The sequence below is a fragment of the Anser cygnoides genome, chromosome 3 (assembly GCF_040182565.1).
Source record: "Anser cygnoides isolate HZ-2024a breed goose chromosome 3, Taihu_goose_T2T_genome, whole genome shotgun sequence".
In the NCBI taxonomy this organism is placed as follows: Eukaryota; Metazoa; Chordata; class Aves; order Anseriformes; family Anatidae; genus Anser; species Anser cygnoides.
In genome coordinates, this window is record NC_089875.1 from 53,295,623 (window position 1) to 53,321,835 (window position 26,213).

At 43.3% G+C, this 26,213-nt stretch overlaps 1 long non-coding RNA gene across 4 annotated transcripts in view; it reads left to right on the forward strand.

Annotated features, from left to right (window-relative positions):
* The window catches only part of LOC125184427 (uncharacterized), a 30,512-nt gene that overhangs the window by 1,345 nt on the left and 2,954 nt on the right, over nucleotides 1–26,213 (forward strand). The window contains exons 1-5 of one of the 4 annotated variants that reach the window (XR_010830347.1): nucleotides 14–174; nucleotides 2,825–2,884; nucleotides 3,301–3,406; nucleotides 4,035–4,119; nucleotides 4,255–4,797. This is a non-coding gene — a long non-coding RNA (uncharacterized lncRNA). Of the gene's footprint in view, nucleotides 1–13; nucleotides 175–2,824; nucleotides 2,885–3,300; nucleotides 3,407–4,034; nucleotides 4,120–4,254; nucleotides 4,798–19,208; nucleotides 19,272–19,357; nucleotides 24,157–25,560; nucleotides 25,667–26,213 lie in introns of those variants that run through there. The other 3 variants (XR_007168395.2, XR_010830349.1, XR_010830348.1) reach the window with 3 other exon arrangements.

Genomic DNA, 26,213 nt, shown 5'->3' on the forward strand with positions numbered 1-26,213 from the left:
GCCCGCCCCCAGCCCCGGGCGGCGGGGGGTGGCTGAAACCCAGCCAGGGCATTGGGTGGGGAAGAAGGTGCTTCGAGTTAAAAACGAGTTTTCTTTTCTTTTTTTTTTTTTCTTTTTTAATCTTTTATCGTCAAATGACGGCTTCTCCGAGCGTGTGACCAAAGCGAGTAACGGGTAAGAGCGCCCTGACAATCGGCGGCCCCCCAAAACAGCTGCCTCGCCGTGCCTTCGTCAGGCGGATGGGGTCGCAGAGCTGCGAGGTGGCACTCTGTGAGCACCGCTGGCATTTAGAGTACAAACACCGGCATATGCGCAGTGGTGATGGGCTTTGCACCGCATAGAAGGGGGTGGCAAAGGTAGTTTGTCTGTAGTAACAGCAGGTCAAGTGGTAGCTCTGCGTTTCCGTACTCATTTCTTTCGTTTTTCATACCATCTTTAAGCATAGACTTACACGTTTCCTGAAAAAGTCTTGGAAAGTCTTCATAGCTGCAGCTACAAATGATCGTTTTTGCAGTGTATGAGAGAGAGGTGAGGAAAAAAAGGTGTATTAGGAATGACTTTAAGACATCTTTTTACTCCTTCATACTTTTAGGTTGTTCTAGGCCATGTTCCCAGCATCATTCAGAATTACCTCCAAGACAAATCTTCTTTAATATTCTTCCATTATGGGCCCTTAGGTGTTGCCCAGGAAATTCATATGCAGTGTATGGTTTTGATTATGATTTTCCCCCTCCTTCACCCAATTCACAAGATTTTAACGTAGCGATTACCTGGAGTAGGCTGGCCAGACAACAGCACAGCTTTTCACTATTGCTTTCCTCTAGCTATAAGCTCTGTGGGTTCTCCAAGTTTCTAAAAATTACATTTTTGAGACCTTCAATTTCCTATCAGATTTAGTTGAAACTGGTCAATGCATTCAAAGGTTACAGGGGAAGGAGGATGGAGCAGCTAGACAACAAGATAACATAATCCATAGCATCTGATAACATAATGATAACATAATTTCATCTGAAAATGAGGCTAAAATATCATGATTTTTTGCATGGGAAAATTCTGGAGAGGCGATTAATCTGTTCATAACAGATATACTGACTGTGACACACTGGTTTGCCAGCTGTGGCACTGTTTTCCTACTGCTCTGTCCTTATACTCTCCGATACTGCTTGTGCTGCCAGAATGTAAAGCATAATTAAAACTCGTACAACCAAAATGACGTCTGTAGTTGGCAGAAAGAACCAAATGCTCAAGGTTGCCATTGCTTGTCCCATTCTCGTAGTCACCAAAGGGCTCCTCTGTTGGAGCAGAAGCTCCTGCTTCTCCGTTGGCACACAACTGGTGTTGATTAGCAGGGACCTGTTTACAGGGCATAGGAGGTGGCTCATACCACCATCTTCAGCATGTCCAGTTGTACCAAAAAGGTACTTTCCAGCTGTCAGCAATGGTGGCAGCACTTGTGGAGTGGCAGGTTGTCTTCTACAGAGGGGTCAGAGCTCCTGTGTGCCAACCCTTCTTGCAGAAGACACTGAAGGAAATGTTGGCTTTCTGTCACTTCATAACGAGGAAGCCATGGTTGGAAGGTGTCCCTAAGGAGCAAGTGGACTCTTGGCCTGTTCAGCCTGGAAAAGAGGAGGCTGAGGGGAGACCTCATCGTGGTCTACAGCTTCCTCACGAGGGGGAGTGGAGGGGCAGGCACCAACCTATTCTCTTTAGTGAGCAGCGATAGGACCCGAGGGAACGGTGTCAAGCTGCAACAGGGGAGGTTCAGGCTGGGTATCAGGAAGAGGTTCTACACTGAGAGGGCTGTCGTGCACTGGAACAGGCTCCCCAGGGACGCAGTCACAGCACCAAGCCTGTCAGATTTCAAGAAGCGTTTGGACTGTGCACTTAGTCACGTGGTCTGAATTTTTGGGTAGACCTGTGTGGAGCCAGGAGTTGGACTCGATGATCCTTGTGGGTCCCTTCCAACTCGGGATGTTCTGTGATTCTGTGATTCTATGACTCTTCTAGTAGCTGGGCTAAGGATAGCATGCTCAAATTTGTACTTAGAAGTGTTGAGGCCAACCTCAGAGTAGAACCTTGAACAACCACGTGCAAGTGCATCAGGTTTTCTGTAGGTATGCCAGAACAGAACTTGTTTTGTTGCCTAGTTTTCTTGGATCAGAATGTGTGGCTGATACTACTTTTGCCTTGTGAGAAAGATGACATTCATAGTTATTCTGTGCTTTTTTCAGAAGGTGGCAGCAGCTTATTACTTATATAAACCAGATTGCTTCTAGACCTTAATGTCTGCCTAAGTGTAAATAAATACTTACATTTAATTTCATATTTCTGTACTGGTTCATTGTTGCGAGTGCCTTACATTTTCATTAGGCTGTGGGGTTGCAAATCTAAATTAATTTTTAGTTTATTTAGTAGTACTTAAGGTATTTTATTCCTGCCTACCACAGGAGTGAAAATTTGGGGTGATTTGGTTTTCAAGCAGAGGGCATTAGAGATTTATGAGGATATTTGTTAGGTTTTATTTCTTTTTCCCTTTTCAAAGGGTACACACCTGAACCACAGTTTATTGTCCATGCACATAATAAGAACACGGGATAATTAAAGTGAATGCTAGCTTTCTTTTCCAAAAGTGGTGATATAAGCACGTATATTATTTACATCTGAACAATACCTGATAGAGTAATACAGGATTTCATAATTCATGAATATTCATGTTTCCAACCATCTGTTGATTAGTTTTAATCTCTATTCATATTCAGAATTCATAAATCACTGGAACTATGTGAGTAAGATACGAGTGCATCTCTTTTTTTTCTTCCTTTAGATGTATTTTTTTCCAAAGTAAGAGAAGAACAGGGAGGAAGAAAAGTCAGGGGACAGAAAGGTAATGGAGTAGGATAGAAAGAAATGGAGAAAGTAGAGAGGGTGCAAAAAGAAAAGGCAAAATTACATCCAGGCTTCCCCATTTAAATTGCTTCTGTATGGACTGGTGGTTTTTCGCTTTTGTTGGAATATGCGCTCAAAAAAAAATGAGATATGTATTCATTTCTATGTGATGTCTTCCAGATGCGCCATAAACAAAAAACACTTAATGCAAATGTTATCTGCAGAAAATGTGTCATTGGCATGGTGCTGCCATTAAACACATTTTCTCTATTTCAGCTTGCTTGTGAGAATCTGTCAGGTAAACATCCATGATAGATACAAATCTGCTTGGATGCTGGAGTGGACTGCTGATTGACAGCTGAATTTGAACAATTTGCCCACGAATGAATTGACGTGATAACCTTTTCTTTGCAGCGTGGAGGTTCAGGTTTCTGACTGTGTGAGTGAGAGCTGAGGCGTTCAGCAGAAATTACAGAGGCTAGGGTGGTAAATGTTAGCAGTGGGAGCAGTGGAATTACAGGTATATAACTCATCTTCTGTGTTTTGTCATTTTTAATCTTTCCTATTCCTCACAAGCAAAATCATGTAATGCTGAGTACTGCTATTATGAAAACAGTAGGAGGAATCATTTTTCAAACTCCTAAATTGAAAAATTAATGTAATCTTGAAAATGTTTCATACCATATTGACTATATGTATATCCCATGGTGATGCAAGTTAAAAAGATAAGTCCAGTTACAACTAAGCCGATTTTAATCTGGGTATGGTAAATAATCTTCCTTACCTTCTTTAAGAACCAAAAAGTACCCACCCCAATCCTGGCCGTGTGTGTGAGTGTGTATAATTTTGCTTGTCCTTTTACTGCTATATTAAATATCAACATACAAAAAGTGAGAGCTCTACTAGTTGATAAAGTGGAGTAGCACTAGCAAAAACCTCTCCTTTCTCTATGCCTGACTATAATTGTGCCTAACATAAAGCAAGTATTTTGCTAAAACAGGGAAGGAGACAGAAAAAAAAAAGGCTTGAGACTTATCTTAGAGAACCTTTCCCGGTAGCAGCAGTGGTAAGGATTAGGCTAAGAAAGAGACATCAGGTGATTTGTTTAACATTACATTCTTATGTGCTGTGCTTGCTTCTCTGCCCAGATACTGCATAATTGACTGCACGGCATTAGCCAGGCACCACGTGGTGTAGGAACACATACTCTGACGAAAAAGCACCAAGGCTCTGGTATTGAAATCGATCTTTTTTTTTTTTAAAAAAAAAAACACACACACTTCCTTGTAAAGAAGGGGGGGAGGTAGAGAAAGGAGAAGCCATTTCTGTAAAGTGAATTTATTAACTGTATTTATTACCTGTTTTAAGGTGAAATTCACTGTGGGAGGAGAGGTCACATAAAGATCGTTCTCATCCCTGCTGAGGTATGGGCACTACTGTAGCGAAAGGACTATTTCAACAAAATCAAGCATGGAGGTGAGGAGTAAAAAAAGGGGCAGAGTAAAGCCCAGCAAGCAAGTCCTGATATTGCTGACAGAATAGCACCATAGAATCATAGGATATCTTGAGCTGGAAGGGACACACAAGGATCATCAAATCCAACTCCTGGCTCCACACAGGACCACCCCAAAATGGGACACTGTATCTGAGAGCATTGTCCAAACACTTCTTGAACTCTGTTAGGCTCAGTGCAGTGACCACTGGGGAGCCTGTCCCAGTGCCCGACCACCCTCTGGGTGAAGCACTTTTTCCTAACACCCAGCCTGACCTTCCCCTGTCCCAGCTCCATGCTGTTCCCTCGGGTCCTGTCGCTGTCCCCAGAGAGCAGAGCTCAGCGCCTGCCCCTCCGCTCCCCTCGTGAGGGAGCTGCAGGCCGCCATGAGGCCTCCCCTCGGCCTGCTCTGCTCTGGGCTGAACAAAGTGACCTTGGCTGCTCGTTATAGGTCTTGCCTCCACACCCTTCACCATCTTTGTAGCCCTCCTTTGGACGCTCTCTAATAGTTTCACGGCCTTCTTGTACTGCGGTGCCCAAAACTGCATACAATGCTCAGAGGTGAGGCCACGCCAGCACAGAGCTGGGCAGGGCAGTCGCTTCCCTCAGCCAGCTAGCAATGCCATGTCTGATGTACCCCAGGACATGGTTGACCCTTTTGGCTGCTAGGGCACACTGCTGGCTCATGTTCAACTTGCCATCAAGAACCCTCAGATCCCTTTCCACAGGGGATCTCTTGCCCCCACTCTGTACATACATCCAGGGTTGCCTTGTCCCAGGTGCAGAATCCAGCACTTGCTCTTGTTAAGCTTCATATTGCTGGTCATTGCCCAGCCCTTTAATTTGTCAAGATTTGGCAATGCCTTTCTACCCTTGAGGTAGTTGACAGCTCCTCCTAATTTAGTATCACCTGCAAACTTTAATAGCGTACCTTCTAGTCCTGCATCCAAGTCATTTATGAAAACATTAAAGAGAACTGGCCCTAAAGTGGAGCCTTTGGAGACCCCACTAGTATCTGCCCACCAACCCGATATAACCCATTTACTATAATCCTTTGTGCCCAAACCTTCAGCCAATTGTTCACTTACAGTATTAAGTATTTATCTAGCTGTATGCTGGACATTTTGTCCAGAAGGATACTGTGAGAAACAGCATCAAAAGCTTTGCTGAAATCCGAAAAGATTACATTAGCTGGCTTCCCTTGGTCAACTAGGGGGGTGACCTTATCGTAAAAGGGAATTAAGTTCATTAAACAGGACCTTCCCCTTGTGAACCTGTGTTGGCTGCGACCTATGACTGCATTGTCTTTCAGGTATTTTTCAGTAACTCCCAGAATAATCTTCTCCATAATATCACCAGGCACTGAAGTGAGACTGACAGGTCTGTAATTACCAGGGTCTTCTTTCTTGCCCTTCTCGGAAACTGGGACAACATTTGCGAGCTTCTAGTCAGCTGGGAACTGCATTTACCACATTTCTTGGTTGCATCTTGGAAAAGTGCAATATTTCTTTCCGACTTGGAATCTGCCAAATATTCCTTTAGAAACCTTATGGTCAGTGCAGTGGTACTGACAACTGTTTCTTTGGGCAAGAAGGCTTTAAAATTGCAGTCTGAGAGGTGAAGGACAGTTGTGATTCTATTAAAAAAAATGTTTAAAATATTTCTGTGGTAAAGCTGAGATGTGAGCAGTAGGTCTGTACCTGGAATTTCAGCCAATTCTGGAGAGATAAGTTACCACTGATTTACAAACAGTAAAAACCTAATTTAACATCCAGAGACCAGGTTAAGCTGTAAGTGGAAGAAGTCATTTTGCTTGTAAACAGCACCATCAATATGGGAATGGCTGAGAGAATGAAGATGGGTCAATACTATGCATTTTTACAGTCAGTGTATTTTAACCTTTGAAGACACAGACTGCCTATATTTTGCTGAAGCAAAACAACTTGTGCTCCAGGCTGTTTGCTAAGCAAAGATTTGTATAATCTGTGTCCAACAGTCAATGCAAAATTTCCCACTGCACACTGAAAACATAGAAAACTATTTCATATACTGGCTGAACATACAGAACCGACAGCCTACGTCCTTTATGCACGGATTTTTTTGAAATATACGAAGCTTTGATATTGTGCACAAAACTACAAAGATCACTTCCCAGAAGGAAAATACCTAGCTGAAAAATTGACTCATTGCTATTTCAGCCATGCGTTCCTGTGCAGTATGGTGTGTTGATAAAAATCAATTGGGTAATAAGCTCATGAATAGTGAGTCAATGGAAGCTGGTGGCAGCTCTGACGTTGATCAATAATGACAAGATTTTCTAACCATTTACAAAACAATAGCAGGCTCTGCAGATGTTGCTGAAATAGCAAATAAACTGGACATGACCACCAACACCCCTTTTTCTGTTTGTTACCGCCTGTGATTTTTCATACAAAAGGCAAAAAGAAGCCAATTAGTTGGTCTTTGTTGACAGATTTATAAAGAGTTTTTCGTTTATACTCTGAATTTAGCATGCTGTCTTCAGAGAATCATAGAACCACAGAGTGGGTGAGGTTGGAAGGGACCTCTAGAGGTCACCTGGTCTAAGCAGGGACACCCTGAGCAGCTTGCCCACCTTCACGTCCAGGTGGCTTTTGAAGATCTCCAAGGAGGGAGATCTTCACTCTGGGCAACCTGTGCCAGTGCTCGGAGAGGTGCTCCAGTCCCCTAATCATCTTAGTAGCCCTCCGTTGGACTCTCCCAGTATGTCCATGTCTCTCTTGTACTGGGAAGCCCAGAACTGGTCACAGTACTCTGAGTGCAGCCTCTGCAATGTTGCATAGAGCAATGAACAGTTTTAAACTTCTTAGCCCTTCTTGCTTCTTTTTGGCCGTTTCCAAGCTCTTCAGAAAATAAAGGGCTTCAGGGCTGTTTGTAAGGTCAGCAGACCCTTCACATCTTTACTGATACTACAGAAAAACAGAAATATAATTACAAAAGCATTAAACTTACTAGCAGCAGTAGAAGTACTAAGCTGACTGGACAGCTTGATCTGCTGTGGAATAGGGCAGTGTTCCTTGCTCCATTAAGGCTTCCTTTTAACCTCCATCACAAAATACAATCCCTATTTTTAAATTCAAATCTACTTCAGTTTTCTTCCCAAACACTTCTGCCTTTTTTTTTTTTTTTTCCCTGTGGATGTTAAACAACAGAAATGAGTATTGCAACCATTATTTATAATTTTAACCCACTGTGTTACAGCTGATAGCTTTCCCAGTAATTTTTCTCAAGCGATTTCTTGGAAAAGCTTATTCTCTTCAGTGCTGAGAATGCATCAGCTAGGATTTAATAAGTTATCTAGCATGGTAAAAATGTAAACAGTTCGGTTCCACAGCCTGAGTTGCTGTTTTCATGTTATCCTACTGTCTTAAGGGAGTGCAGCCATGATTAGATGGTAAGACAATCAAATTCAGGTAAAGGATTGTTTTAATTTTGAACATTAATGTTCAAAAATAGCCAAAGACTATTTTTAGGTCTTCTGATTTTTAATAATAAAAGTGATAGTTTGTGGCCTTGCCACATCTGTTTGCCTGGCCATTATTTTGTGAAAGAAGTAGGGCCTGTATTTTTCTGTTACAGGCAAAAAAAGTGAGCTCAGGGAAGCTGGAAGGACAACATGTTTTTCTTAGTCTGAAGTCAGGAGATCCTCTCTCTCTGTTGCAAGGCAGATCACACAGCTTGCCCTCCCAGCTCTAAGCAGACTTCTGCTGACTTCAGTAGGCTCCAGGCCAGATTCATAGTCTGCATCTCTTATTTACAAATTGGAAATATTAGTAAGTATCTACAAAAGGAGAGCTGCAGTCGAAAAACTAATTCATGTTAATAACACGCTTTGAGGTCATTGCAATTGAATAACTAAAGGATACAATTAAAAATATTTTTCCTTTTTTTTTTTTTAACTCAGTAGAATCCAGTTCTTCTTCTGAATATTGAACTGACTGTGTTTACCCTCTATATTTGCATTTGGCTTTATTTTTTTCCCCAAGCTTTCTGACTACGATTCTAGCAGTTCCCTTGTATTTCTGACCACTGTCATGTTAGAACTGCTGTCTCTATTCACTTTGCATTGTAGGTCACACACACAAATCTCTCCAGGTGAAGTCAGTGGCATAACTGAGTAATGTTCCTGATTTCGTAATGGTGGAGAAATGGATTTTAGTTGTGTTGTAACTGGCCTCTTAATTGGAGTTTTTATATGAGTTTTATCCCAAGCATTTCACTTCTGTCCTCATTAAGAGTCTTTCTGGACTTCAAAGCAGGAGGGCTGTTAAATTAACTTCGATGGATGAGAGAGTGGGATTTTCTTTAAATTGGGCTGCAAATCACACATTTTGTAGTGAAGCTAGAGGCAAAATGACTTGAATGCAGATAATCCTCCAGTGTTCTTCCCAGCGTTCTCCCGTATGTGTCCTGGGGGAATGCATATGTTTCATTACAGGTGACTAACTTGGCTAAAAAAAAATACCATAGAGGTTATCAGCATGAAAAAATAAAAACAGCCGTTGTGTCTCAGTCACCTATAATTTAAATACTGTCACAGTATATACGCTGTGGGAGATACCTGAATTTTGGTTAGACTCCGATACAGATTACCCAGGGTAACTGTGCAATGAAGACGCACTGGTTGCATTAACCAAAAAGAGGTCCTAAATATGATACAGACACAGAGTGTAATTTTCCAACTTTTCCCAACACTCTGGGTTGCGTTACCGTTTAGTAAGCACCCAGAGCTTGAGTACATATCTGTGCTATTTGCCTATTCTGAATTTTCAGAAATGACTGGCAATATTTTTGAAGAATTCTTTTTAAAAGAGAATTACTGCTTTTTTGCTTCAAATGTGGCATGGAAATACTGTGATAATGACCATTTTCCTGGTGTTTCTACACTTCTTACCTGGGCTTATCTGGAATCCAGCAGTGAAAAATACATTATTTCAGATCCTCAGAATAAACTGAATTCGGTCCTCAAAAGAGATGACGATTACAGCAGGTTTGTATTTTGGTAGAACAGTTTGTCCCTTCTTGCATTTCTTGAGAGAGAGAAAAAGGAAATAATTGGATTTGAGTAACATTGACCTTTTGTATGTTTGATCAAAATACTATACTCCTATTTAACCAGACTGTGCTTCAGTCAGTATATGGATTGTGAATGAATGCAGTTTATATGCATTATGCAATATACTTTTAATTCAGGAGGTTTTCTTGTTGTTACTATTGCAGAGAAGTTATTTATATGTGAAATTTGGAAACTGTGACTAGAAGAAGTGCAATTCACAGTGAATGTGTATTCTATTTGCATTAAACTATTCTATTTGCATTAAACCATTTTAAAAGACTTCCCTGCCTGATCAGGGTAGAGTGTAGTACCCACACACTTGGAAACTCTGGAGCTAAAAGTTATCTCCAGCAGCTACACAGAAGCCAAAGCACTAATCCCAAAACCATAACACTGGTGCAATAATCTGAGTAAAATGTGTGTGGCTGATCACTTCATAGCTCATTTTGATGAAACTACTGAATTTGTTCTTCTAATCAAATTAGGTCATGTAGAAGAGGTCTTGCTGGATCTCTGAGCAGGGCCAGACTTCAACCTCTTGCTCTCTGTTGATATGCAGTCTACAAGTTTAGGTTCTCTATACTTAAGTAAGTACTTGGATGCATGCTTTTTTTTTTTCTTCTTTTTTTTCTTTTTCTTTCCACCTTCATTCTCAATAAAAACTGAATGTCTTCTTCGAGGGTCAAGAGATTTAGTTATGCTTAGGACAAATGTCTAGATGTATTGCATGGTTAGATTAACCTCACGAGTTGTACTGTTACATCCATCCAGGCTGGAATCAGAGGAATTTTCTCAGTTTCTGTGTAAACTTCCTGCCAGATGGTATGGAAAGTTTGGATAGTGTGTGGGATTGGCAGTGGAGAGGTAGATTAAAGTGATAATGCTATGTACTGTTGAGTTTTCTGGTGTCTTTGAGTAGCTCTCAGTAAAGCTGATGTGCTTTGTTTAACATTAAGAAAGCCCATCCTCTCATTCCTCAGATTTTTTGTTTCTGCCAGCAACTTTTTTAATCCAGAGGAGGAAAGAATGAGTTTTTTCCTCTCTTTTTCCAGGAAAAGGGGCAGGAGAATCATGTAATTTAAAGCTGATATGAATTAGTATTTCATATATATTATAACAAGATTTTATTTATACAACTGTTACTCAGCTCTGATTTCCAGGAAGAAAATATGTATAATGCTTTAAGGTAGTTTCCACACTTGGCAAAAAATTATCTCAGCTCCTGTAGCAAAAGTATCCTCCCCTTTGTGGAAATACCACCTTAATGAGTGGATATCATCCTGAAGAAAATCTATATTCGTGTTTTTTAAAGAACCATGCTACTAACCATTTCGTGTGTTAGTTACAGCATGCATATGCCCCGACTACACCTTAGAAATGACAAAGAGAGAAGGACTTTGCTGTTGTTTTTTTAGCTGTGGTATTAATAGGGCATTTCAGCTTTGCTTATTCATTCTTCATGAGCTGTTGCTGAACTTTTAAGTCTGAGGATCATTTGACTGGTATTAGTTGATACTCAGTACGGCCTGAGGTGGAACATTGTCTCAAGGTAAAGATTTTAAAGTCCTGTATTTGTTTCCATGGTGTCTGGGTCTTCCACAGTCTCCTATGAGCTTCTAGATGTTTGCCCTTCGTCTCTCCCATGGTCCGTCAAATAAGGAATGGCAGACGTATCATAAGTTTAAGTATTGCTTAAGCATCTGTAGGCTGCTCAGTGAAAATAACACACCTATTCACAGGCTGGCGTTGCATTTGGTCAAGTTACCACTTAGTTACACACCTATTCTTAATGGAGTTTGGGATCCTGCCATACTTCGCATCATTTGTTTCTTGGTTTCAGTGAATTTATTTTCACTTTTCCTTTAAGCTAATTTCAATTTTTATTAATCTATTTATTGCTCTGAACAGCTTAGCAATAGTGTGCATGATAGATCCAGTATAATTCTCTCCTGTTACAAAGCCACCAAATCCTTGCAATCGATTGCCCAACTATCACCCTGTAGGGCCCCAGCTACCTCATGGCCTTTCAACATCCATGCAGCCACACTAATCCAAACCACAAGACGCCATGAACACAACTGCACAACCCCTTCACTTTAGAATTTGAGAAATAGCGTATTTTTTGTTGTGGTTTATCTATCTGATTTATTTTTCTCTGCAGTTACAGGATTTTGCATGTATTAGGCAGCAAACATAAAGGAAACATCTGCTTAACTGAGTTCCACGTTCAACAGTGCATTGGTGTGACTTTTTCTCTAAGTGAATTCCTGGCTGCCTCACAAATCTTGAGGCAAATCCTCGGTACAGTTGTTGCAATATTCTCCTAGGACATCCCAGTTCCAGATCAGGACACTGTATGTGGAGCCTGGTCAGTTGGAAGAATCTGGCCCTCCACTTTGAAACGTGGCTTTTAATTTGTGCTAGAAATAAATTCGCAATCCTCATGCCCCAAATCCACATGTTGCACAATCCTTGTGCTCTTCTACCCCTGCCTAGCTGCACACCCTGTCTCTCTTAAACAGAACACAGCCCTTCTGCATCTTCTCTCCTTCCCTGCCCCAGGCAATATCACACCTCACCTCTCCCAAACAGGACACAACCATTTTATTCCCTTTTCATCCTGCCCTTCTTTCTGCTCTCCCCCACAGCACGACCCACCTCTCCCACACAGGACAGAGCCCTTGCCTCCCTTTTCCTCTGCCTGCCCCTGTACATTTGCATCATCTCTCCCAAACTGACCACCATGCTTGAATGCCTCTGCACACGCTTTCAAGCCCATACCTTTCTCCCAGGTAAACGCCATCTGGGTTTTATTCCAATTTAAAAGAATAACAAAAACTTCCCTGATTTCTTCTGGTTATGCAGAGAGGAGAGAGACTTTCTGAATGTAAAGCCTTTATTATACACAGTACAGTGCTAGGTAGGGGAGTGCCTTTTCATACTCACCAAAGTCATGAAAAGGATGTTCTTAGCTTCATTTCCCTCCAGGGTTCCAGGAGATTTGTACTACTTCTTGTTAGCTAAGACAAGTTCCTATGTCTTTCTGGACTTTAATTATATTAAAATAATGGGATAAGAAGCTGAAGCATCCATACAGGTCTTGAATCTCCCCCTTGTGCTCCACATTTACTTTTTTTGCACCAACCCATTTATACCACACAGGCAACTCCAGCTCTGCCCCTTAGCCTGAACAAACCAGTCCCCTACAAAAGTGCCTGACGTTCACCCAGTGCTGGGTTTCTGTGGCAAGGTTTTGGTAGAGGGGGGCTGCAGGGGTGGCCTCTGTGAGAAAAGTCCAGCAGCTGCCCCATGTTAGATAAGGGCCAGTTTCTGCTGGCTCCAAAGAGACCCGCTGTTGCCCAGAGCCAAGCCAATAAGCGATGTTGTTTGTGCCTCTGTGAGAGCAGATTTAAGAAAGAGGAAAAAGCCTGCTGCACAACAGCAGCTGAGAGAGAGGAGTGAGAACCAGCCCTGCAGCCCCCAAGGTAGGTGCAGAGGAGGGCAGGAGGTGCTCCAGGCACGCAGCAGCAGTTCCCCTGCGGGCTGTGGAGAGGCCCCTGGTGGAGCAGGCTGTCCCCCTGCAGCCCATGGGTCCCACAGGGAGCAGATCATCAGGGACTGGCCGCAGCCCCCGTTCCCTGTTCCTTTGTGCTGCTCAGGGGGAGGAGGTGGAAGAGGGTGGATGGGGGAACGGTGTTTTGTGAGAGGGTTAAGCGCCTCGTAACTGTTACTCCAAAGCATGGTTTCCTCTTGCCTGCAGGCAGCCTGGAGGTCTCACTGACAGCTTTGCCAACCTTTTCCTTCGTACAAGGGTGTCCTCTTCCACAGCCGGTAGTTCTGGCACACAGAGCATGCTCCATTATGCTCAATGTGGCTTTTCATTTTACTTTCTTTGCAGTAATATCCAAGCACAAGCCAAGTATAGGAAGCAATGGATCTGCTGTTTGCCATTAGCAGCTCATCCTCATCACTCTCTTGGGGGATATTATGTGTTTGGAGTAATGCTTTGTTTTAATAGGGTTTTGTTTTTCCTTTAATAGGGTATTGGTTTTGTTTTATATTTATATAAAACAAACATATACTTACATTTTTTTTCAGAGAAGGCAAGGCTCAAAATGAATGTCTTGGAGGATGGTACTATTGAAGGTGATTCTTGGTGGCTGTGAGAGTTCATCATCCTTTAGCCTCAGGCTCTGCCCTGAAAATTGTGTAAGCTGGTGGGCTTTACCCTTGCAGTGGAAGTTGCCACCTTGTCTCAGGAATAGTGCTGTTAACCACAGTCTTTGTGTCATGTACAAATGCATGAGAAACTGTGGTAACCCTCCCCACTGCTGTTAAAGAACAACAAAATAATTGAAGTTTGTGTTAAAAAGTCTGGGCCCTTGATAACCATCATCATCTGGGTGCTGGCAGTGGTCAAAGTGTTATCAGCTAGCTGCATTGCTAGTCTGACTTTTGACTTCAGTATTGGTTGAGTTCCTAAAGAAAAATAGAGCAGGTTTGTATATGAGATGTAAGCTACCTGATAGCAAGAAAAGGTTGCTGCAGTGTGTTAAAAGAATTGTTTCTTGTCTGCCCACAGACGTTGTAATTGGCCTGTATGAAGCCAGAACTGTGTATATAACTGAGTGGAAAGCATCCAAACTATTTGTGGCCCTATCTATTTTGCAAGCAGCCGTGCGGCACCTGGTGCAGCATTTCCAAGTACAGACTTTAAAGCCCTTCCTTTTAAACAATGGTTGCGAGGTCAGTAATTGTAATGTGCTGCCTTAAACTATCTTTGCCGTGCCCTCTATTGCCTTTGTGACTGCTCATTCCTCAGTGGGCTCAAAAAGAATAATTCGGACCAGTTTCATTTACTGTTGCTTCACACTTCTTCACGGCAGTAATATGCCTTGTTACCAGGTTAACAAGTGCTCCCTGCTCCTGTCCTGTATGAAAAGACTGCACAGGTCCTAGAAAGCACCTTCCAAAATGTACAGTAGGCCCCATTTCTGCAGCATTATGTATGTGCCCTATTCATTCCCAATTTTTCTCTCTGTCAGGCTCTAGCTTTACAATCACACCCAGAGACCTTTTCACAACTTCTGGTGTGGGCACGGCTTTCCATCCACTCCCTCTGGGAATTAACACTGTGTGCATATGATTCTGTGATACAGATATGTACATCTGGCACCTCGTCTTCAGTGGAGATGGGGCTGAAGATCTGACCCAGATTGCGTGCACAAAAATGAAATTGCTTATCACAGAATCACAGAATCATCTAGGTTGAAAGAGACCTCCAAGATCATCTAGTCCAACCTCTGACCTCATTCATTATCTGCAAATGGAAACATGAAATTACAGTATTCCTAATTTGTATTACGCTGGAGGAACATATAAAGTGGGTGCAAGAATAATGAGTAATGACCAGTAGGGGGTTTTCCTTTATACTTAAGAATTATATTTTAGGAATATATTTTTAGGTAATCTATTGTGTATATCATGTTTTGGACAAGTAAATGAATATTAAATGGTAGCGTCTACATCTCTGAAGTTCTGGAGAGAAATGATATGCAGAAAGCTCTGCTAACTTGGTGAAGTTTTACCATTGCCTAGATACTCAGCCTTGGTAGGAATTAAGATACAATCTGGTGCGTAAGAAGCACACAGTGTGCCTTTGCCTCATTATTTATCCTTCTGTAGAAGCCTTTTCTCGAAACTACCTCTCTGAACCCCCAAGCTGTACTCACAAGCTCCGCACGAATGTGTTGCCAAAACGTGCGCTCATCCCTTTCTGGTGAGTTCTAGGCAGGGGAGGTTGCAGCCAGAGCCTGCCAGCTAACTCTTAAAATGACACAGCAGTCATTTTGTAAAAAACTGTTCAGTGTGCAGTTTTCTTTGGCTCTACCTATCCATTGCTGTATGGTAGTGAATAAGGAAGGGCTAAAGCCAAGGAGCCAGGTGAGGTTTTGCACAGAATAGGGAGCAGATGAGCTCTGAAGCCCTTCGACACAGACGGATGAATCTCTTTAGGCCCTCAACATTCAGACTTTGTTTAATATTATGGGCTGGGGTCCTGGGATGATTTCAGCTTCCTCTTGTGTCACAGAACAACAGGCTGGCTGAGGTTGGCGGGGACCTCTGGAGGGTCCAACCCCCTGCTCAAGCAGGGACACCCAGAGGCTGCCCAGCACCACGTCCAGGCAGCTTCTGAGATCCCCAAGGTGTGAGACCCCACAGCCTCTCTGGGCAGCCTGTGCCAGTGCCCCGTCAGTGGCTGCACGGGAGCGCTTCCTGATGCTCAGAGGGAACCTCCTGCGTTGTATTTAAACGTGTGACTGTGGGACCGGGTGTCACTGTCACTCCGTCCATGTGTCTGTGAAGGGGGAGAGGTCCTGCGTGTGCGCAGGGGTGTTTGGCTGTGTGCAGGTGGCGAGGGATCCTGATGGTTTTGGGGGTGCTCGCGGGGACAGGCAGGGGCTGTGCAGCCATCTCTGCACCTGCAGCAAGAGGGGCTGCCTTGGGGTGTGCCGTGGACGTGGGGGGAGCACAAGGAGCTTATGGGCTTCAAGCCTCCAACACGCTCAGAAGAGAAGGAGAAAGCCTGCCATTAGGGGGTGGCAGCGCTGCTACATGTGGCAGCACCAAAACTAAGCTGGTAAAAACCCTGCATAGGAATTACGGACAAAAACTGAAGTAGATCAACCCCACCTCTGTCAGTGCACCTTGTGTTGGATCTGCCACCACGAAGTGGGCAGATTCTGCTGTGCAAACCACCTCAGGCACTTTGTGGCTGGCTCTCAGGGTGACAAGAGGCACCAAGTGCTGTGGGGAGAGCCCCCACCTGCCCCCCAGCTGGGAGAGAACCTACACATGGGGAAAAGGGGAGGGACACTTGGGATGGGGGTTTGCAAAAACCACCAGAGGAAACAGCGGAAGAGTCAGCATCTTCCACTAGCGGGTCCCAAAGGAAGAGTTAAGCCAAAGTTAAATTAAGATGCCTGAAGTAGATGGGTGTTAGCTCACATCTGCTTGGTAAGTGATGCCCTGGGTGCGCAGGATGAAGACAGAGACCCCTCAGTTTTCTCCCCCTGGTTTGTGAAAGTGAGGAATTTATCACAGAATGTCAAGTGACTGAGTCATATATCATCAGACTTCAGCAGCAGATTATATAGCAACAAAAAATAAAAATTAAGCACTTCAAGCCATCTCTGAAACAGAGTTTTTACAAAATGGTTGGGAGTCTTCTTTACTTATGCTGCACGATTAAATATTCAGTATTTCCTGCTAAATTTAGGTTTATTGAAGTAAACAATGATGCATAGGAGCAGAACTGGACAATTCCATTTTTAGGTATTAATAATTCAGAACTATATTTGAAAACAACAGAGGGATATGTACAATACATCATAGAGGTTTTTATTATATCCACCCACTGCCTATCCACCCACACAGAGATCTGGATGCTGTTTCTACGTGGAAACAATATTGCATCCTCGTATCATAGACTTGTTTAAGTACACAGAATACACAGGATACATTTACAAGAATTCAGTGTTTTCTGTGCAGCCAGATGAGTCATTCTTTTTTTTTCCTGCAAGCAAATCAGCCTCTTATTATTTGAAGTTGGTATTGACAAACATTCATGCTTAGGATAACAGAAACTGTGTTTAACAGATTACACAAAAATAGAGAAAACTGCATTCTGCAATGTAGAAAACATTATGCTAGGATAAAGCTCAGTCATTGAGCTCTCCATTTAATATTATGTTTAAAATCTGAGTACTTTCATTTAGCACATTGTCATCTGTTATCCTGATGTCACTTTAGGGCGTGTAGAAGGCTTTTTGCTTAGGGGCCTGTCTGATACTTTTCTTGTGCAGCACTGGGAGATACCTGTGTGATCCGTGTCACTGTCCTGCAGGAGGGTCAGGTCCCTGACGCCAAGGTGGCCACAGCACAAAAAACCACCTGGGATGGGTGGAAGGGGCAAGAGAAGAAAAGGAGAGATGGTTAATGCATCTGATAGGGATGTATGTCTACTGCAGTCTGGGGTTGTGATTTTATTTAAGGATTGATACAGCTTTCAAAGCTGTCTTTTAGCCCAAGTGAAGGAGATTTCAGGGTGTTTTTGTATGCCCATGGTGCTGAGCAATGGAGAGCAGCCTGCAAGGATGGGTGTATCACTCCTGCTGTGCTGCTCTGCTACCTGTCAGCCTCTGGACCTCTTCACCCCAGCTGCCTCCCAGGGATGCACAGGGCCGAGGAGAGCTGTGTGTGGGATTGATTTCCCCTTCCTGTAGATCAGTCTAAATGTTGCTCCATAGACATGAAAGATTCAACAAGACAGAGTTAATATCATAAGGAGCCAAATTCAGTCTGGAGGAAGGAGAAGAATTTCCAGCAAGTACATTCCAGCAAGAAGCCAAATGAGGCAAAGACCTACGTTACACCTCAGGTGAAACAGGTAAACAGCTCAGTCCCTTCAATGAAATTGCTTCAGGTTTATCCCGATGAAGCGAAGAACAGAACTTGCCTGGGGAGAGCTTTCTTTCTTTTGTAGCTATCTAGTTATTTTTTCTGCTGCCCAGACCATCTGTTCCATTGATGGGTATGTCATCTTTCGCACACCCACTGAATGCCAAATTAATCCAAGTCACACAGCTTACACCTCCCTTCTGACTTAGACCAAACTATATTTTATTCCAGCATAAAATAGACATCAGAGCTAAGTTTGCCTCACTTCTGAGAGGAAAGGGTAAGCTTTGGGGTTGGCTCTGATCCTCACCAGAATTGTTGTGGGTCCCACTGCAGCTCATCAGCAGTGGGCAGTAGTGGATGCCCAGTGGGAAATGGGATGAATAGGATGCAGGAATGGAGCGAGGGCATCTGCCACAGGTCTGAGATCTGCATTTTTCAGAAACTCTGAGTCTTTCTATCCAGTAACCCTCAAATGGGTTCACTTTCCATCAACCTTCTAAGCCCACAGAGACTTCTTTTGTGCCCTCAGCCTCTTGTGACAATGAGTTACACAGCTGAACCGTAGTTGATTGAAGAATTACCTCATTTTGCTTTCTTTGAACCTCTCACTATTGATTTCATCTTAAATTCCTGTATCGGAAGGTGGCGAGTAGTTATTCACTGTTTGCATCTTTCTAGCCACCTAAGACTGTTCAGACTTTTATTGCGTCCTCTCTCTGGTATTCTGTTCTCACAGACAAAGGCTTCTGCTCTGGTTAATCATATCTGACATAGAAACAGTTTCAGACTTTTCAGCATCTTTTTTTTTACCCACATTTTTGAGCTGGGAGCATGGGGACAGAATAGCACACAGTATTCAGATGCAGTCATGCTATGAATCTTTACAGTGGCATCATGATATTTTCTGTTTTGGTCTCCATTTCTTTCCTAACGTTTGATTTGCTTTTTTAAATGCTACTGAGCACTGTGCTGACATTTTCATAGACCTATCTATAATAACCTCAAGATTGCTTTCCACAGAGGTAGCAGATATTTGGAGGCTATCATAAGCATAGTTGGGCTTTTTTCTCCCCTGTGCATTGGGCTTTTTTTTTTTTCTCCCTTGTGCATGACTTCACATTTATCAATATTGAATTCAGCTGCCTTTTTATTTGCAAGTCATTCTGTATTATGACATCCTTCTGCAGCTCTTAGCAGTTGGCTTCAAGTGTACTTCTTTGAATAACAATATTGTCAGCAAACTTTGTTACTTCATCGTGTCCTATTTTCCAGGTCACTTAGGACAAGATCAATCAGTATGTATTCCTGTGGGACTCCATTGGTGATCTTCCTCCGGTGAGCAAATGGACTTTTATCCTTTGTGTCCTATCTTTAAACCTTTTATTTCTCCATGAGAGTATCTTCTTTTTATGCCATTGCAGCTTGGCTTCTTTAGCATCAGTTTGGCTTCAGCCCACTGAAAACACAGCTTGAGGACTTTGTGAGGGGCTCGGTCACTGTCTGTATATGCAAGCAACTGAGCAGAACGCTACGGAGATAGGACCCAACAGAGATCGTTACTGAAAAACAAAGCACTAGTAGTCCATCTGTTGTGTATGAGATGTAGTCCTGGGCATGACTTTGCGAAGAAACTAAATCCCTTTTGTTATAATTCAAAAAATGCTTTCTCTCCCAGTGAACATGACGGGATGCCTGAGACAAGCTGCTGTTGTGCAAGCATGCCCCAGGGATGTCCATTCTCACGCTGAAGATGCACACAGACACCTACAGCAGTGAAGAGTGTAACTGTTTGCAAAGAGCTAGGTTTAGTCCACATTTAATTTGGGAGTCACTGGGACATGCTGGAGCTACCTGACAGCGGAGGAGTGTAATTAGCTGTGCTTTGGGGACTGGATTTATTGATCTGAGTTGATGTTGAGTGAGAAAGACTGTGGCCTGTAGAGGGGAGGTCACCTCAATGTGAGGCTGGGAGACAACTGTGCGTGCCACTGGCAGCTTTGCGAACCTGAGAGAAAAACACTAACAGCTGCCCTGGGAAGGAAGGGCAGTGGAGGCAATTACAGAGTGAGACAAAGCACAAGGCAGCTCTGCACTGAACGTCAGAGAAGCAGTGATTTAATGTTGGGGCGGTCAAACTAATATCAACAAAAGATATTTTAAAATACTGAATTGCGAAACCAAAGGGTAAACGTGTAACTGTCACCCAGGACTCATTGCTAGAAATGATTGCTGGAACTACGGTTTCATCAGAGCTCAGAGGCAGTGTGGACTAAATGAGCTTGCCTGGTGACAGGTCTGTCTTTACAGCTCTGCTACTGACGTTGCGAAATGGCTTTCTCTAGTGATCGCTCCTTTCTGACCCCGGTGTCTCCCTGCCTGTTCGCTATATCCTTTTGGATACAGCTGTTCGTTTGGTAAAGTCTGTATGCCTTTCCTGCTGCTTTTTTTCCTTTTCTTGAAAAAAAAATCAAAAAACAAAACACTTCTAGATAAGTTTTCATCTTCTATTTGAAAAGCTGTGCAGTGTTGTGAGCATTGAGTCATTTGAGGTGCCCGGTTCCACTGACTTCACCTCCCCATTACCTTGGTTTGCTAAAGCTTGCCTTTTTGCAGCCAAGAACCTCAGTTCCACCCCTCTTTCACCTATCTTAAGGTAGGCCACTCGTTCCAGGGTTGCTCAAAATATCGACGTGATTAAAACGAAATGTCACTGGAGCACAACAGGACTGAACTCTCTGACCCGGGGTATGAATCAGTGAGGGTTAACAGTGAATATGGCAGGGGAGACTAACCCATTGCTTTCTAATGGTGAGCATCTGGCAAAGAGCCCTTGCCACCTCTAGTAGAAAGCTGCGCATAAAGCTGGGCTGCTGGAGGGTGCAGCCTCGAGCGGGGACACTGCCAGTGCTGGGGCCAGCACGGGAGCAACCAGAGCTGAGACTGCGGAGGTGAACGTGGAAATGGCCCCGTGGGTTCAGCTTTAGGAGACAGAGACACGACTCCTGCTGAGCCCAGGGAAAGGGGATTTTCGGTTCAGGGAGGCTGTGGTGACGGGGCATTTAGTCAGAGGAAGCCTGGAAATCCAGGTGGGGAGGGGCAGGGAATCCCTGTGACTAACTGAAGGTAGGCGTGACTCAGCGCACCCTCTCACTGCTACACTGGCACCTCCCGAGGCAGGACTGGGTAACTTGGAAATCAGGGAACAAAATATGCAAATCTCAGAGAGGTGTCTGCTTTAGTACCGATCAAGCGTGATCCACAGAGAACCAGTGTGATTGGAGCCTACCTGAGGGAGATGCAGCAAAAGACCAACAACACACTCAGACAAGAGAAACGTATCTGAGGAGAGCAATTTGAAAAGAGAAAATTGTCATCAGGGCCCCTGGGGTCACCGCCAGCCCTGCCTGTCGCTGCCTGCCCCCAGGACCCCACGTCAGACCAGGGCCACCAGCCCCAGCCCCAGCAAGGCTGCAGCAGGGCCAAGCTCCAGATGCCCACAGCCCTGACCCACTGTGGGCCCGTGTCCCTGGCCTCAGCCTGTCCTCATGGATCAGGGTGCTGGGGCTGCCCCAGTGCCCCTGGGGTGGCGGTGGGACAGGATGAGCTGCTGGGCCCTGCCCTGATGGACCCGCGGGCAGTCCCATGGGGCTGGGCAGGGTGTTGTGAAGCAGCTGCTAGGGCACCTTGAATAACACCTTCTCTTCCTGGAGAAGAAAGCAGCATGGGTGGTGAGTATCTCTCTAGCATGAGCTGTGTGATTTGAGAGACGAATTTTGTTGGAGAACCGCACGCAAAAAGGGGTCAAGGCTGTGTTGTGCTCAGTGTTGCAGCCTGAGCATTAGGCAGCTGCTTCAGGGAGCTGATCCACAGTGCTTTAGTCTGTGTCTCCTTGAGAAAAACACGTTTGTGTATCAGGGATCACTGGGAGGGGGAGAATTCCTGTGGACAGAGCACTCCAAGCCAAGGGTCCTCAAAGTTTTATGAAAGAAAGGCCCTTAATGGCTAGGGCATCTGGCAACTGGCCTCATAAAAATAGTGTATGTGGGATATGCTACCCTTATGTTCAGTAGACGTAGCATTGAAAATGGGCCTTGGAAAGAAAGTTTGCATGTAAAAACTCCCAGGGGTGTATGGTCCCAAGAATTAATCAAGCCTGTTTATTGCCTAATAATGTTTACATGCTTCAAAATGACTAACTGTGGGTTTCATCCTAAGTGATGCTAGACCATGAATCCCAGAGAAAGCAAGGAGCTCTTTTGCAAGTCTTGCATTATCAGCACTCTTGTTCTTTTGGATGGACCAAAAATGAAAAGAGAATTGCATGATTTTTTTTTTTTTTTTAAATAAAAGTGTCAGGGATATGCAAGCTGGTTCTCAGTGGGTAGAAGCAGGTAGCAGTGCAGAAAATTATCTCTTCTTGGTAAACTGAACAAATGTAAATGTGGAAGTGGAATATAAAGGGTTTCTAGGAAATGTAGACCTGGTACCTCTGCTAGAAACGGCAGTACAGCAGAGCAGAGCTAAACTGCACCCACACAGGTGTGCTGCCCTTGATGGAAGTCCAGTATAGCAAATTTGTCTGTAGGAAGCAAACAGAATAGCTTTCTGTCCCTGCTTCAGTCTGTGTGTGGGCTAATAAGACTCAAGGGGGAATTGTGCTATTCAGGCACAATATGGAGCTGCCTGACAGATTGCAGACAGATGTAAGCTCGCTTTGCCCATGCCCTGCGCTGAGTGAAGCTCAGTTAATGTATTCTGTTTCTCTGTCAGGCTTATTGCATCAAGCTCAGCGTTGTGCTGATAATGCAGTCACGTGTCTCCTGCATCCCAACTGGCTCGCTTCCTACCAGCGTGAAGCAAACTTGCATCTGCCTTCCAAATATTATGTAGGCTTAGCTGTGTAATAGGCCAGCACTTCTCAGCCTGCGTGACATGGAGCTGGGGCATGCTGAAAGCAGGAGGGAAAGGATCAGAGGTTGTCTCAAATTCTTTGAAGTAGAAGGGATTTGAAGGTACGTTGTAGTACATAGGCAACCTGGAAGGGGTTACAGGGAGTGAGAGCAGATGGTAGCTTGACTGACAAGTGGAGATGCCGAGTATCTAAGTATACTAAACTAACTGGCTCCATGGAAGCTGAAAATTGATCAGTATATATTTCGTACAGGCTTGTTACTATGGCTGTTCCCTGGCTAGTAGACTATGCCTGTGTGAGCTACCGTCCCTCTTTTATTCTGCAGTGTGTCCTCTGCTGTGTTATACAGAGCAACCAAGCAATTTGATTACTGCCATGCTAATGCAGATGCTTCAAGATCTCTCATTTGGACGCAAGATGTCATTTTGTCATAAAAATGGCAATATTGATTGCTTCATAAACTACACTGATTGTAAGTCAGAGCATAGCAGAGACCAGTGAGATGGCTAGAGGATGTCAGAGAGAATACACCTACTTATGTCTGAGCAGGAAAAGATTTACCTCTTTCATTTGCAATATTAGTCCATGTTCTTATACAAACACAAGGGTTAAGAGGTAACCCACGGTTAACTCTTAAGTGCATTTTGCCTTAAATTTGAAACTTCATCTAGGAACTCTTTGCTTTATACCTCATTTTTAAAATCTGAAATAGAGGACAAGATTCCAATGCTCTTCCATGATCTAAGTGCCCTGTTCCAACACAATTTGTTTTGCATTCGTAAGAACTAATCATACAGTGCAGTTACCATAAAAACAAAAATATTGGCCACACTCAGAATTCCCCTTTTTCCTAAACAAAACACACAGTTGTTATAAAATGCAAATAGAATTTTCCACATTAGTCCTACATAAATAATTATTGTTTCCTGTACAATGGAGATGCCTTGCTAAGCTTAAGCAGATTTTATTCAGTGTCAGAATGTGTATGTCTGCCACTTCCAGCTAATTTTGTGGAGAAAAGAATGCAATAAGCGTGGACATTTATAATCCTATCAATTGCTCGAAAGAAAACCAACAATTCTTGCTAGAATTAAGGTGTGTGTGTAGGAGCCAAACCACCCATGAGGATATTAAATTCCTCACTGAAATCCGCAGAGTAACAAAAATGGGCATAATTTAGCGATAATGTTATTTATACCGTGTTTTAAATAAAATGTTGCAAATGTAGTTGTTTATGAGGTCTTATATTTAATTTTGGTTGTAGTTTGCCATTTACTCTTTAAAATGAGTATCTTCCGTGCTACATAAAGCTTGTACACAATTAGGCTTTCTCCAGGACCTTGACTCAAAATGTTCCCCCTGGTTCCCACTGTGGCAGGGCTGGGGCCTATGCCATTTGCTATTCTGAGATTTCTCACATGGAGAAGCTGGATGTTTTTACCTCCAGGCAACGCTTGTAACCTAAGGTGTTGCTTAAACTAAAGGGCCTTCTCGAAGAATACAAGGTCATGGTGTATCAGACTTCATGCACCTGTCAAGTTGATGCAGGTGGTTTGGGACCGAGGAGAGAGTACAGGTAGCGTAGCTCTTGGGTGGGTACATCATGGTGCTCTGCCAGATCCCTCATTACAATAAACTTTTTTCTCATTTCAATTTTTATGAAACACTTGAAGATGAAGATCTAGCTTGAGATAACTTCTATGAAAAGCCTAAAGAACTTCTGAAGGCTCTGATGATTTTTGTGTGTGATTTATAAAGCAAAATCTTGCTTTTCATTTTTGTTTTAATTTCCTCAAGTCTCTGTTGTGGTGTCTCAAGCATAGCAGTGCAATTTTATGGTTTCAAGACTTCAAAACCACACCATAATTAGCAGTGTTTACTAACCAGCTGAACAAGTTACTTGCCACCTCAATACTGCAATGACTGTTTTTCCACTTAAGGGAAAGTGCAAGGGGTCCATGGTTTTGTTGCACAGAATTTATCAGCAACCAGTAAATGACAAGAAAGCCCCGTGTGTTGCAGCAAAGCAGGCTGCAGCAGCAACATTTTGCCGTGCTGAAGATATTCTCCTGCTTCTCCCTTGGAAGTTGCTGTCTGCAACCAGTTGCCTTTTTGAGTGGCAAGAGATGGATGTTTTGGAGAAACACATTTAAACTTGCAATAATCTTATGTCAAGACCACTGCAAAAGCAATGGATCTATCCCCTATTACTTCAGTTAAGTACTGCACTCCCTCCCCAGTGGATACTGCAGTGTTTAACTGCCATTAACCATTAGAAAGGTTTTCCTAAAGGGCATCTTAAATCTGTCCTGCTGCGGCACAAACCTATTATTCCCACTCCTGCTCCCTATCCTCAGTCACATGGAAATGAATTCTTTCAGATAATTTTGCAATAACGTTTTTACATATTGAAAGGCTTCTCACATCCTCCTTTCTAGTCTAACCAACTCCGTTTCCTCATTTTTCTCATAACTCCACCTCTTCCCCTAGACTCACTCCATCTTTCCTAAAGTGTGTGATATCCACAGCTGTATAGAGTACTCAGCTTGAGTGCTTATATACACTACCCCTGCCTCTTTAAGACTGTCTTTATTCCTGAGGTGCTCAGCTCTGAAGCTAAATCATCATTAAAATACATAACTACATGGCGTAATATAGAATATAAAACAAAAATATGCAGATGGTAAAGTAACTTTTTTTTATTTTTTTTAGGTGATTTCTTTTAAGGGAGTGTAGATACACAACTGAGATCTCTCAACTAAACAAAAATGTCAGGAACTGAGGAGATGTATGGGAACGGATGAGATGTACAGAAAAGGTGAGAGCTACAAACTGGCTTTGGTAGAGAGCTGATTCTGAGCAAAATGTGGCAGTGCGTGGGAAGAGTTAAAAAGCATTTAGGAACTAGAATTTGATGTGGAAGCTGAAAGGAAAATAATTAAAGGACTTGGAGAATTAGTATACCTACCTATTTAGTACTGTACCCTTTCAGAGCACTTCTGGTGATTACACTCTATAGCATGAAGAAATAAATCCTTTAATTCTAAACAAAACTAAAGCAGATATTAGTGCATTGGTTGTGTTTTCAGTCCCTTCTCCAAAGCAGGAATAAAGACACAGGACCACCACCTTGGTTTCCGGAAAATAACCAAGTTCCAGTGCAGAGAATAAGTCTTACATTGCCTTGCAGCAAGTATGTACTCCTTGGCTCCTTGATTTAGAAAAAAGAGGATGAAATGCTTCCTTGCACTTCATTTGGATGTATGCTGAGAGGCTGAAAACTCAAGCTTTCCTGAGTCCAAGTCAGGAGGGCAGATTCCCGTTTCTGTCCCTGAACACTTGGAAGGAACCAGTAAATCACAAGC